Here is a 15,701-nt window from a genome sequence, read left to right as displayed (position 1 = left end):
AAAATACTATCCAAATGAACTTATAGTGAAAACTGGCATTTGAAACTTCTGTTGAAAGATTTATGAAAATCCCAGCACTTCTGGGTAATTTTGTAAACTAGAAGAATGTACTGTTCTTGTTGAAAAGTGCTTGGATTAACTTCAACTAACAGATTTCTTGGAGTCAAAACCAAAACTTTTTCCAGTTGTATGAATTCAGCCTACAGTGACAGAGGTCAGTAAAGGTCAGAGTCAGGCAAGCAGGGGTGTACTTCTTCCTTGAAGTGTGACAAGGAGGAGCTGATCTCAAAGCTCTTTCTTCCTCTTTTCCCCTTGCTTGTGAAAGCAAGCCAGTAGAAAGCACTAAAACAGTTCTTTGCCTTCCTTTCTCCTCTTCTTCCGCAATCCAAGTAATTCAAATACCCAAATTTGGAATCCCCAAATCTCCAAACCTAAAGTGATAGTTTGTATAAGTATTATCATAATTTTGTTGTTATTTATTTCTTGAGTGAAATGAATAGGGGTACATCGATATGCCTTTGTTATTTCTTTGATTGTTAAATGACTTCTCTTAAATGGTTACTTCGTTGATGCTGTGACGACAGAGTTAATACTGTCTTCTTAATCGTCATTAACTAAGAAGAGCTATAGAGAACGTTCATCTGTCAGATCAGCAAACACTCAGCTTTGGGTGGAAAACTACAGAGGCATAGAGGTAGTTTATCAGTTAGTTTACATCAAAACTGCCAACACTGAGGTCTAGCTCTCAATTCTAAACTGCACAGGAGCATTAAAATTAAACTTCCATCACTCCTATATTTTTCAATAGCTAATTTTTCCTTATCTTGGTTCTCTGTCATCTTGAACTCATTTTTCTCTCATATTTGTAATTCAAATAAGGAAGAATGAAGGGCACTGCCTATAATGAGATAAGGAATAGAGTTAATAGGAAAAAAATATGTGGGTACATAAGGCTATTGACTTTTAGCCATCTAGTTGATTTAAAGGCTAACGAACTAGGGGTGGTAGAAGGGAAGGAGGGCGGGGGGTGGGAGTGAATGGGTGACGGCACTGGGGGTTATTCTGTATGTTAGTAAATTGAACACCAATAAAAAATAAATTAAAAAAATAAATAAATAAAAATAAAGTCTATGTCTGATAACATCAAAAAAAAAAAGGCTAACAGTAGAAGCCAAAAACAAAGTGTTTTCTCCAATAAAGTATCTGGTTTTATGTTAAAATCTATGGAATTCTCCCCCTACATATCTTCCCGCTCCCCTACATATCTTTAATGTGTTTGTTAGTCTCATCTGGATAAGTATTTCCTATATTGTGCTGAGGTAGATCAAGGGCAAATCACACATGGGGACACATCAGTGTGCTATAAACAAAACTTAAAAATGAAATGATAGTAAAGATATGAGTTTTGGGTCCACATCTAGGCAGTCTCATGTGCACTCCTAACTCTGTCAGATGCCTGGTGAGATTGAATAGTTCTTATCCTTATTGAAAGTCTCAGCTTTTTTCCTTCTTTCTCTCTTTTCTCTATAAAACAGGTATACTCCCTACTTCTCAGGATTTTGATGAAGATTTAATTAACTAGCATATATAAAATTTCTAAAATCACTAGGTACTTGATAAGTGTGTTCTGCCTTCCTCTGATGTTTTTAGTAAACAGTTATATTGAATAATTATTCATTAAAATTACATTTTAGTTATATTACATTTTTTGCTAAAGATTTAGCCTTTGGTTTAGAGGGTATGTATTTCATTTCACAATATACAAATCTACATGAAACAACTGTTTCTGGTTCAAAGTTAATGCTGGACACCATCAAGCTAAGAGTAACAACATTAATAATAGCTATGACCTCTAAGGTAAAAATTCCAAAACTATATTATCTCAGTTATGGGTATTTACACAGAAAGAAACCTTTCTTTTTTTTTTTTTGCTTTATATTTCTTTCTTGTTGATAATGAGGGAAAATTACTTAAAATTCATAGAAATAGAATGCTGTAATGAAAGTGTTAATAAAAGTTTAATAGTGGAATGGATCTGCTTGTGTATTTTTTACCTAAAAACATTGATTTTTCATTTCAAAACATTGACTTTAAATAGCTCAGAAAATAACAACTTAAACTGCAAATTATTTGAGGTCCAACTTAAATTCTTTTAACTGAAATAAATGCATATCCCTTATTTCCTTATTATGGTTGCATTAAAACAATGTTGTGGTACCAAGAAAATATGATTTTTTTGTGTTTGTGCTGAATAATATATCCATCACATCTCAGATAATCCAATAAATGCAACCAGATTGCAACATTGTCAGAACACCAAGTTTTAGAATTAGAAATGGGACAAACTTGTTTGGAAGTCATTGAATATCTTTAACCAAGGATTAATGGAAAATAAGGAGGAACACATGAAGTCCCAAATAATAAACTTAGTATTTACTCTTTTATAATTACTTCTCACTGGATGTCCTACCATTATAGTAACTGAGATTCAAAGTGTTACAGAATTGTTTTGCATAAGATTAAAATGAATGTTATATCCATTAATTAGTCAAAAAATCAGTAATGAGTTTCATATTGTGTAACAAATTCTTTTATACATAGTGTAGTAGGAATGACAGTTCTTTTCACCTTTGTCTTTTGAAAAAGAAAAAAGGAAAGGAAAACAGAATTTTTTCTTTTTTGAAATAATGCTCTTAAATGATTTGTACCTAGAGTAAAACTAGCCTAACTTACTTTTATGAACAACTTCCACAATAATTTCTTATGAAATTCAAATTACTTAAAAAGTTATTAAATAGAAGGAATGAGGTTTGTGAAAACATTTTAGAGAATTTTGAATATTGTTTTTTAAGAACTTGCTTCCCTTTTGCTTAAATTCCTATTCATTTTTGGAGAGAAACACATTAATCTCTCAACCACATGATACTTGGAGTCTGTAGTTACACGCCCCAATCCCTTACCCCACCACACACCACTTTAATCCTAATAAAATAGTTACCTTTAAAAAGTGAAGTTTTATAGCAATACTTTGGAACATGAGTTCCTTTTTCATGAACATAATAGATATTAAATTTTGAGGTTAGCTCACTATCACCTATGGAACCAGTGTTATATAGGGAGACTATAAACTCTGGAGACTATGGCCCCTTTCCCAAGGGCAGAAATACAGGATGAAGAGATGCATTGGGAGGCTGTTGTTGGTGTCACAAGTGGCAAAGATGATAGAACATAAACCAGATTAGGTGAAGCTTTAGACACAGCAATCCTGACTAGCAGTTACTAAATACCCTCTTAGGTACTACTTTTGATGACTCTATGTATTTTATATATACTCATATAGTTGATCCTTATAAAATTCCTGTGAAGCAGATGCCATTATTGTGCCTGTTTTCCAGAGGAAGAAATCAAGACATACAGGAGTTAAATAACTTACCCAAGATTACACATCTGTAAAGTGTAGGGCTAGAAGTGAAATCATGATAGCCCAGTGCCAAAGTTCACACTCTTAACCACTACACCCTAACACCTAGATGCATCGTAACAAGCACCACGATCACATTTTCTTCTCTCCCTCATCAGTCAGGGTCACCAGAAGTATGCTGATCTACACCTTTACAGTTTCTCAAGAGGGCAATCATTCCTCACCTCTAAACTGGAGAACTTCAGGTATGTTTTCTTCACATAAGATGTGGGCAAATTCTCTTTGTGCCAATTTCTGTGTAGGTCAAGTATTGTAGTCAACTGTTATTAATATATATATACATATACATATGTATGTATATATATATGCATATATATGAAACATCTTAATAAAAATGCTATTATTTGGTGTTTACTATGTGTGATACATATGACTTAAGTGGATTACCTTCTCTTATTAAGTCCATTTAAAAATGTTTCATAAATACTATTATCTTGTATTGAGTTATTCTTTCAATCACTTCAATCAGTCACAAGCTTTGCCATCTGGAAGCTATGTCAGCTTTTGTGAGTTAGGGTTATACAATGAATGTGGCATAGTTTCTGCCTTCAAGGAATCTACACTTTAGTTATAAAGATAAAAACCTCTAAAATAATATATACTGGACAGAAGGTAATGAGTTTTATAAGAAATATGCATATTAAATGCATATTTACACTTTAAGAATGAGCTCTTGGGCAGCCCTGGTGGCTCAGCGGTTTAGAGCTGCCTTCCACCCAGGGTGGGATCCTGAAGGCCTGAGATCGAGTCCCATGTCAGGCTCCCTGCATGGAGCCTGCTTCTCCCTCTGCCTGTGTCTCTGCCTCTCTCTCTCTCTCTCTCTCTCTCTCTGTATCTTTCATGAATTAAAAAAAAAGAAGAAGAAGAAGAAGAAGAAGAAGAAGAAGAAGAAGAAGAAGAAGAAGAAGAAGAAGAAGAAGAAGAATGAGCTCTTGTTCATGCCACAATACACTACTGTCACTGCAACCTTGGGAACTTTTTCTTGCTACAACTACCTGGGCCCCACCAGAGAAAATTCTTCCTAGTTCCTCTTTTTTGCATCTGTATCTAGAAATGGAAAAGGTAGAGATTACCACAACTGTCCATATTTATGCTGCAAAGGGAAAGAAAGGCAACTATCTATAATCTCTTTCTCTCCTGCAATGGGAGGATGGCTGAGCCCCTTGTGAAGACTCCTAGGGTGGTCAGATGCCGTATCATCTAGAGTGGCCACAGTTAACCAAAGGTTAAGGAATTAGAGAAAGCATTCAGATAAACCTGCCTGTGATGTGGTCAGAGAAATGAGCATCTTGTGGTGTTTCTATAGCATAAAAGTCCATGGAAAGGGTTGAAAGGGGTGGTAAGAAAGCAGAAAAGACTAAAATGAAAACTAGGTCAGATTATAGACCTTGTTAAATATCAAGTAAAGGAATTTAGTGTTTTTTAATACTCGAGATAGAGAGGCATGGAGGCTTAGAGCAGGGGAATGATTTGGCTTGGCACAAATAAGCCTTATTGCTCTGTCTTTGAGAAAGAGAAATTTATTTGACACTTGGTTCTTTTTGATGCTAATTTCTGCTGTGAGAATTTGCATTGTGAAATGCTTTACTCTCTGAATTTCTAACAAGATAACTTGGAGATTTCATCTTCCAATATGATTTTGATTTTGAATAATACATGATAAAATATGATATAAAATCAAACATTTTCATATCCCATGTCTCATGAGATGTTTTTAAAGAAAGTCCTCATGGTAAGTGACATTTCAAAGAATTTGGCTGGTCTGAATATTAGCAGATCCCTTCCTCCCCAAAAGTAAGACCTAAAAGGGCACGTCATCAACTACTATAAATTATAGTTTTCATGTTGTTTTTTTTTTGGTCTCTTGGAAAATAGCTTATCTATTTCACTTTTTCTTTCTTCTCTTTCCCTTCTTTCTAACATTAAATTAAATTTGAATGTGGTCACTCTACATTCTTGCTGAGCTCTAGTTTATTACCCATTTAAAAATTTGTTCTTCTTCAGTTTATGTGTGTTATTTTACTTCAAAAATGTTTTGGAGGGAAATATTGACTGGAAGGCATATCTCAGGTCAGTAAAAAAAAAGAAATGGAAGGGATAAGAAGAAAACATAGTGCTCAGCCTACGGAAGAGATGGTTTCACTCTGACCCAACTTCCTTGAATTTAAGGCAGAAAGAGAAATAGTGAAAGAGATTCTCACCCAAATTGAGCTTTGTAGTTTTGAAGAAACATTTTCTAAGTATTAAAATTTCAAACATGTGACTTTCTATGGGGATGTTTTCCATATCGATGATCTCGGCCCCATTTGATTTCATTGGATGCTAAAAGCACTAGTGCATTGAATGTAGTTTAAATTGCTAGATTATAGAGTTCCCCAATAAGGAGTACTGTTAACTTTTACTTTACTGTGGCAAAATAATCAAAGACAAACATGGAAATAGTAATGTGGCTACACTTTTTCAAGAGAAAGGGCATTTTCAACACTTAGAGAATAGCACCTGTCAGCAGTCCTGTCTATATTTAATGTTTAATTCCAAATGAAAGTTCATATCATTAACCACAATCATTACCTTTTAACAAACTCTAAATATGATTATGTTTGGCCTCTTATTAGTCTCTTACTGTTGGGGTTGTTTTCTCTAAGTGACTTATTTCACTAACTGAAGCCCAGTGCAGTTTCCTATTTATAAAGAGCTTAATTAATGGAGCAGAATAGTCACTTAGGTTTAGGGATTTATTGTCTTAGAATGATAACCAAATAAATTAAGCTTTACTGGCATTGCAAAAGTAATTAATAATATCAGCTGAGTTTTTTAAAAATAATTTGCATATTTTTAAAGACTTTTATTTATTCATGAGAGACACACAGAGAGAGAGAGAGAGAGAGAGAGAGAGAGGCAGAGACACAGGCAGAGGGAGAAGCAGGCTCCATGCAGGGAGTCTGACATGGGACTCTGATCCCAGGTCCCCAGGATCAGGCCCTGGGCAGAAGGCGGCACTAAACTGCTGAGCCACCAGGGCTGCCCTGATTTACATATTTTAATCAAAGCAAGCTTCACCACCAAATTCAAACAATTCTAAATGAGTACAAAAAAATATAATGATACATTCCATATTGTAAAGGATGTGTGTGTGTATGTGTGCGTGTGTGTATAATCACCACATTGAAGTTGAAAGCTGGTCATGAAATGAACCCTAACGTGGTCTGTTTCCTAGCTCATAAAATACTAATGACTATCTTACACATAATAGCCTTTTAGTGTTTATGCATTTACTAGAGCCTGAGGCCTTTCAATGACACATACTTTAAGTACACAGTTAGTTCAGACCACTTTAGTAAATATATTCATTGTAATCACTAATCTCTACATATTCTATGTATTTATGTGGATTGTATAGCATCACAGATTGGCACAGATTGGCATTATATATAAATATGTTATATACACTTATTTTATAAATATAAATAATAATATATATTATAATGTATGTATATTGTATAATATGTATACTGTACAATATATAAAATATACATATAGAAAAATACATAGATATACATATATATTTAGAATTCTATAAGTGGTACAGGATATTATTGGAAATTCTCATAGATAACCAACAGGTTCTTCTATAGAAGAACCATGCAGGCACATTCTAGGGACTGCCACCACTCAAAAGGGTTAATGCCAGAATGAGCTGGCCTAGATGCTTTAGCAGACAAAATTCAGGAGGGGGGAACTGAGGGCTTTCCAAGCAGGATTTCTGTTATGGGTCTAAGAAACTGCTGGCCAATTTGTAGTGGGAAGGAGACAAGAGTAGACAAAGAATGTCCAAGAACTAATTGGAAGTATGAAGAATTAAACTAGGATAATTTTAATATCAAGGTGGGCTCAGAGGGAATATCATCAAGGGATGTGACCTCCAAACTCAGAACTGAGGTTCCTACAACAGCTGATAAACCAGATGGACAGATTAGGGCTCTGAAGGTAAGGCTCTCAGAACCTGTTTTTCCTGTTTTTCAAGTGCCCCAATCCCTAGGGACCTGGTCAGGAGAGTTAGGCCCAACACCTGGGAAACTGACAGTCTATGAGTAAAGAATGCACTTTTTAAACAATCAGGTCTTTGAATGCCTTCATGGGAGATGATTGATGGTTGTTTAACTGATTAGAGAGATCAAGTTGTTCCTAGCATCAGGGCTTCTTTTACTTTCAACTAATTATCAACTCAATTGTACCCTTATTACAAAGATAGCCGTTACCATTTTTTCTCAAACAGAAGATAAATGAATTTAAACTGTGTTTCAGATGAACACTTTGGTAGAGTACAGTTTTCAGTAACATCAAGGATTTCAAATTTTCAGTAATATGGAAGATTTTCTCACTGAAGTGTTCATTAGTGATCTGTCTACCAATGTGTGCCTGCTCACCATTATTTATTTCTGCAGTACCTAAGATGTATTTTATAGGCTCAACAGTAAGTCCTGTCTGCTGTGTCAGCAATGCCATTCCTACCAAATTGCTCTACAGGCACACCTTCTGCTAATGTGATGACCAGAGTGACCACAGTGCTGCCCTGCCAAGGTGGGCATCTCTGCTAAAACTTAGGAAGTGTTGGCAGGACAGCAGAGGAGGTATTACAGTTAGTCAGGAGGAGGAGGCATGACTGTTTTGTGGAGCTGCACTATGCCATAATGCCACACCACCACCTCTGCCACCACTGAGCTTGGGATAGTACTTTGTTACATGCCCTTGTTCTGATACCGCTGAGAGATATTTTATGGACCCTAACCCTGTATCTCCTTAAACTTTTATTGAAGAGTTTCCTGCCTTTAAAAAAAAATTCTATTTTACAGATGAAAAGTGTATAATTTGAGGAACTTGCCAATGGTTACATAATATGAACCATACGAATTAAGAGTGTCTGTGTTTGAACAGTTATGCTGCTTTGTTCCAGGTAATCTGTTACTGAGCCAAGTTTCTCTGTGGAAATCTCTCTTCTCTTACAATGATTTCTTTCAGTCCCTCAGGAAAACAGATTCCTGATAAACCAGACCGACTTTAGAATACCCAGAAATATCCAAGCAGGGCTTGATTTTAGTAATTCCAATACATGATTATCGGAAAATATTACCACCAATCCATTTTGGGCCTCTCTCTATTGGGCTTGTCCCTGCAGGAGGATCATACTTCCTGCCCTTTGATGTCAATATTAGTCATGTGACCAGCTTTGGCCAATGAAAATTAATAGAAATTATGCTATTCCAGAGCAGAAGTTTGAAGAGTCATCTCTTCATTTATTTTCCCTCTGCTTCAAGACCAGAATGTACAGATAGAATGTACATCCTGGATCCCGGAGTGAAAAGGATATGGACCAGAGCTGAAGTTGACCCAAAAAAGACAAGTGAGGAAAAAACTTTGTAAGGAGTGGAACTTTGAGGTTGTTTATTATCAAGCATAACCTAGCTTAAGCTGGCTGAGAGAGAAGTCAACACAGCATGGGTAAAGGCTTAGATCGCTGGGAAGGTCAGCAGTTGCCTGTCTTTTTTTGGATCTGATAAGGGATCATTCCTCTGCTATACAGCCAAAAGCAATCATCCTCTCTCTGAAAATATAGCTTAGCCCCTTCTTCAGATAAACTTAATAGGAAAGAGTAACTGATTTGTTGTGGTACAGTGAAGTAGAGGAAGAAGTCAAAGATGCCTTCCATATTTACATTGCATGCTCAATTACTAATTTGCCTTCTCCCCCCTCTCCTTCTTGGTCAAGTCCACCGCAGTTTGGACCTTCAGTTATATCGGTTTGTCCCTGAAAACTTTGTATTAACAGACCTTTGACCATAAAGTTGTAAGAACTAGGGAAAGCTGGATCCACAAATTGCTAGCTTTGTTACCTTAAGAATGTTAGATATTGTTCAGATCCTCAAGATTTCCAACCTGGACTATTGCAATAACCATGTTCCTTATCTTCATTTCAGCTCCCTCTAGTTCCTCTCATTTCTTGAGAGGTTTGTCTTTGTAAAGAACACATCTGCTTATATCACTTATTTGTTTAATATCCTTTAATAAGTCCTTATTGCCCACTAGACAAAGTCTAAATTCTTTAACAAGGCACACAAGACTTCCATGGACTGGCCCCTACCTATTTGCAGTTTTATGTCTTGATGTTCCCTATCTGAACTTTGTGCACTAGCAGTGTTGAACTACTTGCATTTCCCTCTGCCACCTTTAAACCTCTCTATATGCTGCTTCCTCTGGTTTGTCTGCCCATCCACTCAAAACTCCTGTCTTCCTGACCTTCAGGTATGTGATCTCAGCCAGAACTGTTTCAAGCATGTGGAAAATCCTCTCTTGCTCCTTATTAGTGAGTGTATACAGGATTGTGTTTTCTTAAATAGAGTGGGGGGATCCAAGATTTAAGTATGAGATTAAGGATGATCTTTGCACTGTGAAAAGAGGTAGTCTAGACTTGTCTTTCCAGACAAAAGTAACGCTCCATGAAGTTCAATCAAACTCCCTAGTATCCTACATTTAGTACATATTTCTTTAACTTTGTGATGCATATTTCTATCAAAGACTTCAAGAAGAAGAAAGCTGGTGCTCTGACTGTTACACACTTGTGGTGAAGTCATTCTTAATCTCACCTAAACACACATTAAATTGTTTTGTACTACATGGTTTGCAGGCCTTCCCTCCATTGTAAACTGTGATGAGCTTCAAGTTACTAAACAGCATCTTTTCATCTTTGGAACCCTAGTGCCTAGCTCACTGTAGGTTATTTATAAATATTTTATTTTGATCCATCTCCAGAATAGAGTCAGATTCAGATTTGACTAATAATTACCGGATGCTGTTTACTAGACACACTGTAGTAAGCATTTTGACATGTTATTTTTACAAAATTCTTAGAAGTTATATTATGATTTTTGTTTTGTAACTAAAGAAACAGACTCTTTAGAGTATAAGTTAGACAGTGTCACATAATAAAAACAGCCAGAATTTGAACCCAGGTCTCTCTGGGTCTGTGTTTTTACTATATTATGGCCTTACTTTATTACCCACACAAATACCTTGTGATCTTATCTCTAAAAGGAGGAAAAAATAATTAACAGTTCAAAGTATACTTCAAGTTTTTTAAATAAATGTGAAACATTGGCTTATCAAGCTAATGCTCAAATCAAACTTTCAGTGAAGCCTCAAAAATTAAAACAGACTTTCAGGAAATGCTACTTGAATATTTACAAATTCTATGGCTGAGCTGAAGCAGAAGGCAGGAAGACAGGATCATCACTTAATGGGTTGGCTCCTGCCTACACACTTAGCCATAATTGTCCCTGTAGCATCAGCATAGATAAAACTCCCTTGCCTTCATTTTTACCATGGGATAGCACTCTGGAATATTATAGAAATATAAGATTCTCAAAAAAGCATGGTATTTCCCCCATTGTTGCCTTTCCATCTGTCCCTTATGCCATCTGTCTGCTTAGGAGGTGGCTTCCTGTATGTGAACCTAAGAGCATTCATAGGTGACTATCATTCAGTATACCCTGAATGATGAGAGGACCCCTGTGGACCTCTTATGTGCTCCAGTGTGTCCTGCTATAGGCCTGAGAACCAAAGTAGACACAGACAACTCTATCAGCAGTGGGATCAGTCACCTGGACAACAGATACCCATGCTGACATGAGGGGCTCAATAGGATCAACACAAAAAAGCCTGAGATACAGAAGAAAGAGAATGGCCTTGGGGTTCAACAGAGTCAACTTTCACTTTAGGGCTGCCACCCATTAATTGTGTGACTGTGAGGAAATGCCCAGAAGGTTCATTCTCAGACAAGATGAAGGCTCAGTGACCTTGGAATCACCTGGCTGAAAAGATTACACACAGCCCACCTGAGACAACAGAAACCCTGATTATATTGCCAGTATTAACTTGGGTGTAGTTTTCTCTGATGGAATTTTCATTCTCTGTAGAAGATCCACCAACAAGAGAAAGTTTACTTAGTGGTCTTTTCCTAAAGACAATGATTGAAAGTTAACAGAACAGTGTCAAGAAGGGCAAGAATGTTGAAGCTCATCAGGAGAAAACGAAAAAAACAAAACAAAACAAAACAAAACAAAAAACAGAATAAGAACTTAACATTTTGTGCCTTATAGAAAGTCAAAAAACTATATGCCAGGCACTAGGACAATAAGACAGCAAAAATCTTCATAAACTTTGTAGACTGCCCCATTTATTCATTTGTTTGTTTGTTTTTTGCCTTTCCATCATGATTCACATTTAAGCCCTTAAAATCTGAAAAGGAAGTGGTCTCCTAGGGGAACAAAAAGAAAGGAGTCAGAAACATGGCAACTTGCCATTTCAACACAGTCTAACTTGGAAGAGAAGAATCTTTTACAAGTGAGACATCTACAGAGAGGAAGAAGAAGAGAAGGGGATGGAGACCTATAAGAAGGAAAAGGAAGATGAACTAAGAAATAATGAGGCTCATGTGAGACAACCAGGCAGTGCTCCTGCAAGATTACGGCTGCATTTTCCCTTTCTTAAAATGGGAATAACCACTCCTACTTCATAGGGTTTCTTTGCTGTTAATTGGTTAACATGTCTATTGTACCTAGAATTATTCCTATTATATAGTAATTCAGAGTGGACGTGGCTTGGTGCAGTCAGTAAATATTAGTTCCCTTCACTACAGTGAAATGTTTTGTTTTTTTTTTTTTTTCTGATTTGCTTATCTGTGGTGATGACACTTGCTTATTTTAAAGCTCAGGTCCTAGTGGAGTCTTGTGATTTGTCTTTCAAAGAAAACACACAGACAAACAATAGACTGCCACTGTTGTTTTGCTCCTATATGACTCTTTCTCAAGACCTTGTCTAAACCCATATCCCTCAAGATTCTTAGGAAAGAAATGAAGTTTTTTAGGAAATACATGGAGCGGTCTCTCTTTTCTCTAAGACCAGTACAAGGGTACAAATGGAAGTTCACATATCTTACACCTAAACACTTAAAATTCATGAACAGCCAACAAATTATCTTATGAATTATATTCTATCATCTCTCCTTGACAGAATATCTTCATAATGAAAAAAAATTAAATGCATTAGGCAATGATTTTTACTCTATTAAAACTAATAAAAATATGTAAAACTACTGAATATAATTTTTATTGCACATGTCTGGATGTTTTGTTGATGAGGCATTGATATTCAAATGAGTAACTTCAAAAAGAAAAACATAATCATAATTTATTAGGATACCTGGGTGCCTCAGCAGTTGAGCATCTGCCTTTGGCTCAGGGTGTGATCCCAGAGTTCCAGGACCAAGTCCCACATTGGGCTCCCTGCATGGAGCCTGCTTCTCCCCCTGCCTAGGTCTCTGCCTCTCTTTCTCTGTCTCTCATGAATAAATAAATAAAATATTTTTAAAAATCATAATTTATTATACATTTGTTCCATAAAATTTATTTTTACTGCCTTCATTTTAACAAAATCACTAATTATGTTGGTAAAAATCAAGATTTTTATATAATTTGTGTTCTACTGATAGCAGTGCCCAACTAGGCAACCATTACTAAGTCACTAAAATTCTAGGATAATTTTGTTTAATGAGCTTAGGTTTAGAGAAAGTGCTTTGTTCACACAGCCATACTTAAATTTGAAATGAACACCAACAACAACTATATATATATATATATATATATATATATATATATATATTTATTTATTTTAAGATTTGATCTATTTATTTGTCAGAGAGAGAGCACAAGCAGGAGGAGTGGCAGGCAGGGGCAGAAACAGGCTCCTTGCTGAGCAAGGAATCTCAATATGGGACTTGATCCCAGGACCCCAGGATAATGACCTGAACTGAACGCAGACGCTTAACAGACTGAGCTACCCAGGTGTCCCTGAACAAAAAATTTTAGATATCATTTTCAAACATGATAATGGGGTCATATATGATAAATTGTTGGTAAGCGGAAATACTATGAGATACTTTGACTTCATCATTTAACTTTCTATAATATTTTGACTTCTGAGGACGCCTGGGTGGCTCAGCAGTTGAGCCTCTGCCTTCAGCTCAGGATGTGATCCTGGGATCCTGGGATCTAGTACCTCATTGGGCTCCAGCAGGGAGCCTGCTTCTCCCTCTATGTCTCTGCCTCTCTCTCTCCCTCTGTGTCTCTCAAGAATAAATAAATCTTTAAAAAAATTAACTATTCTTAAAAAAGAATTTTGACTTCCATAAATTCCTAAAGCAATATCTCCATTCATACATAATTAGTACTATACTTCACATATGTTGTCAAGATTATATATATGCATAAATATACATAGACATGTACAAATACATACATAAAATTTTAGAGTAATATGAATTTTTTAATATTGCAAACTGTCAACTGCCGTTTGTAAAATTATATCAATCTGTGAGTATCTCTGGAACAACAAATTAGAAAACAAAGTAAGAAAATGGATGCTTCTGTACTGCTTGTTATATTCCACAGGGGAAGGGAGGGAAAACTGAATGGGGAGTAATCAGAGAGGGAGACAAACCGTGAAAGACTCTTTAACTAAAGGAAACAAACTTGAGGGTTGCTGGAGGGGAGTTGAATGGGAGGATAGAGTAACTGGGTGATGGACATTAAGAAGGGCATGTGATGTAATGAATACTGGATGTTATACGCAACCAATGAATAACCGATGAACCCTACATCCGAAACTAATGATGTACTATATGTTGGCTAATTGAATTTAAATTTTAAAAAAGGAAATAGATGCTTCCTATCACTAGAAAGATATATTTCTTTATGCAAGAAACAGTATTCATGGTATTTAAAAAAAAAAGATTTGACCAGTTAATGAATTTGTCTTTTCTCTTATTTGAGTGCTTTGCTCATCTGCTCTGAAGCAACATCAGTATCTGATGGTTTCAGTGACTCAACACACAAACTTTCAGCTAATTCAGACACAGCTACAGAAGCTACAATGGCGCTTGTCAGAAGCCTAGAAGTTTAGGTTATCGGTCTTAGTGTATGAGCACTAATGCTGGATTCTGAGTGACAAAGAACTCATGGGCATCTCAACAAATTTATTTTGTGTGTATTTATGATATGTGGGGCCTTCTACAGTAATGATTCCAAGATAGGGATCACTGGGAGGAAGAGTGTTATAATGTTAAAAAATGGTCAAATTAGCTCATTGGGAAAGTATTGGGGCAAGAAAGTTATAAATAGATGGAGTGAAACATGTGGCTATATGAGGGAAGACATCTGAGGCTGTGGGAATGACCAGAGATAAAGCTGTGAAGCTGGAAGTATGACAGCTGTGTTGATGGATTGGTTTGAATTCCAGTATGGCTTAAGTTTATGAGTGAAGAGAGTGGTAAGAGAAGGGAGGCCACCAGAGGGTTCAAAGCAGAGGATTGTTCAGATTATATTAATGTGTGACATCAGTAACCAGAGTCATCTTAAAACACAGTTCTGATCATCCCACCTCTTCTCCAATCTTTAGAAATTCCCTACTACTTAAAAAAAAAATGAATAAATAAATGTTCGTTCTTTCTAGGCTACCTCTCAGGGACTTCCACAATCTAGCTCTAATCTATCGCCTGCTATTAACAGTCTCAGAGAACTATTTAAATTCAAATATTTGTTTTTTCCTAAACACTTGCAGATCTTTTGCCTGTGTGACTCCTCTCAAGGCATTTCATCCACTTAAGAATGTCCCATGTCTATCTCCATTCATGTCCTCCTCAAACTTGCCTCCTCTACTGCAATCTTTTCTGAAACTCTCAGTCAGAAGCAACCTCCACCACTCAGAAAGCTCTGCCTTTGCATCTGTCCTATAGTAATAATCACCTTCTAACTTTATGAGAATCATTATATTCATGACTCAGCTCTTGTACTATTGAGCCAAGAATGCTACTTTATTTACCTTTGGATTTCCTTCAATATGCTGCACCTAATATATACTCAATGAATGTTTCTGAGTAAGTGAATGAATGAAAAATCTTTTCAGTTTAGCTCAAAATGAAGACAAGATAATAGCTAATGCCTTTGAATGCAGGAAAATGTATGTGAAGAGTCTAGGTCTAGAGTCCTGATTCTAGAGTAAGGATTCAAATATAAAATCTCTTTTGCATTTCTAAGAATGTGTCTCAATATGTGGAAGAAAATCTGTTATAGAATTGAGAAGGCTATGTGTAGGAATCCCTTTTCTTTTCT

Source organism: Canis lupus, chromosome 12 (genome assembly GCF_003254725.2).
Source record: "Canis lupus dingo isolate Sandy chromosome 12, ASM325472v2, whole genome shotgun sequence".
NCBI classification, from domain to species: Eukaryota; Metazoa; Chordata; class Mammalia; order Carnivora; family Canidae; genus Canis; species Canis lupus.
Note: the sequence above shows the minus strand (reverse complement) of the source record.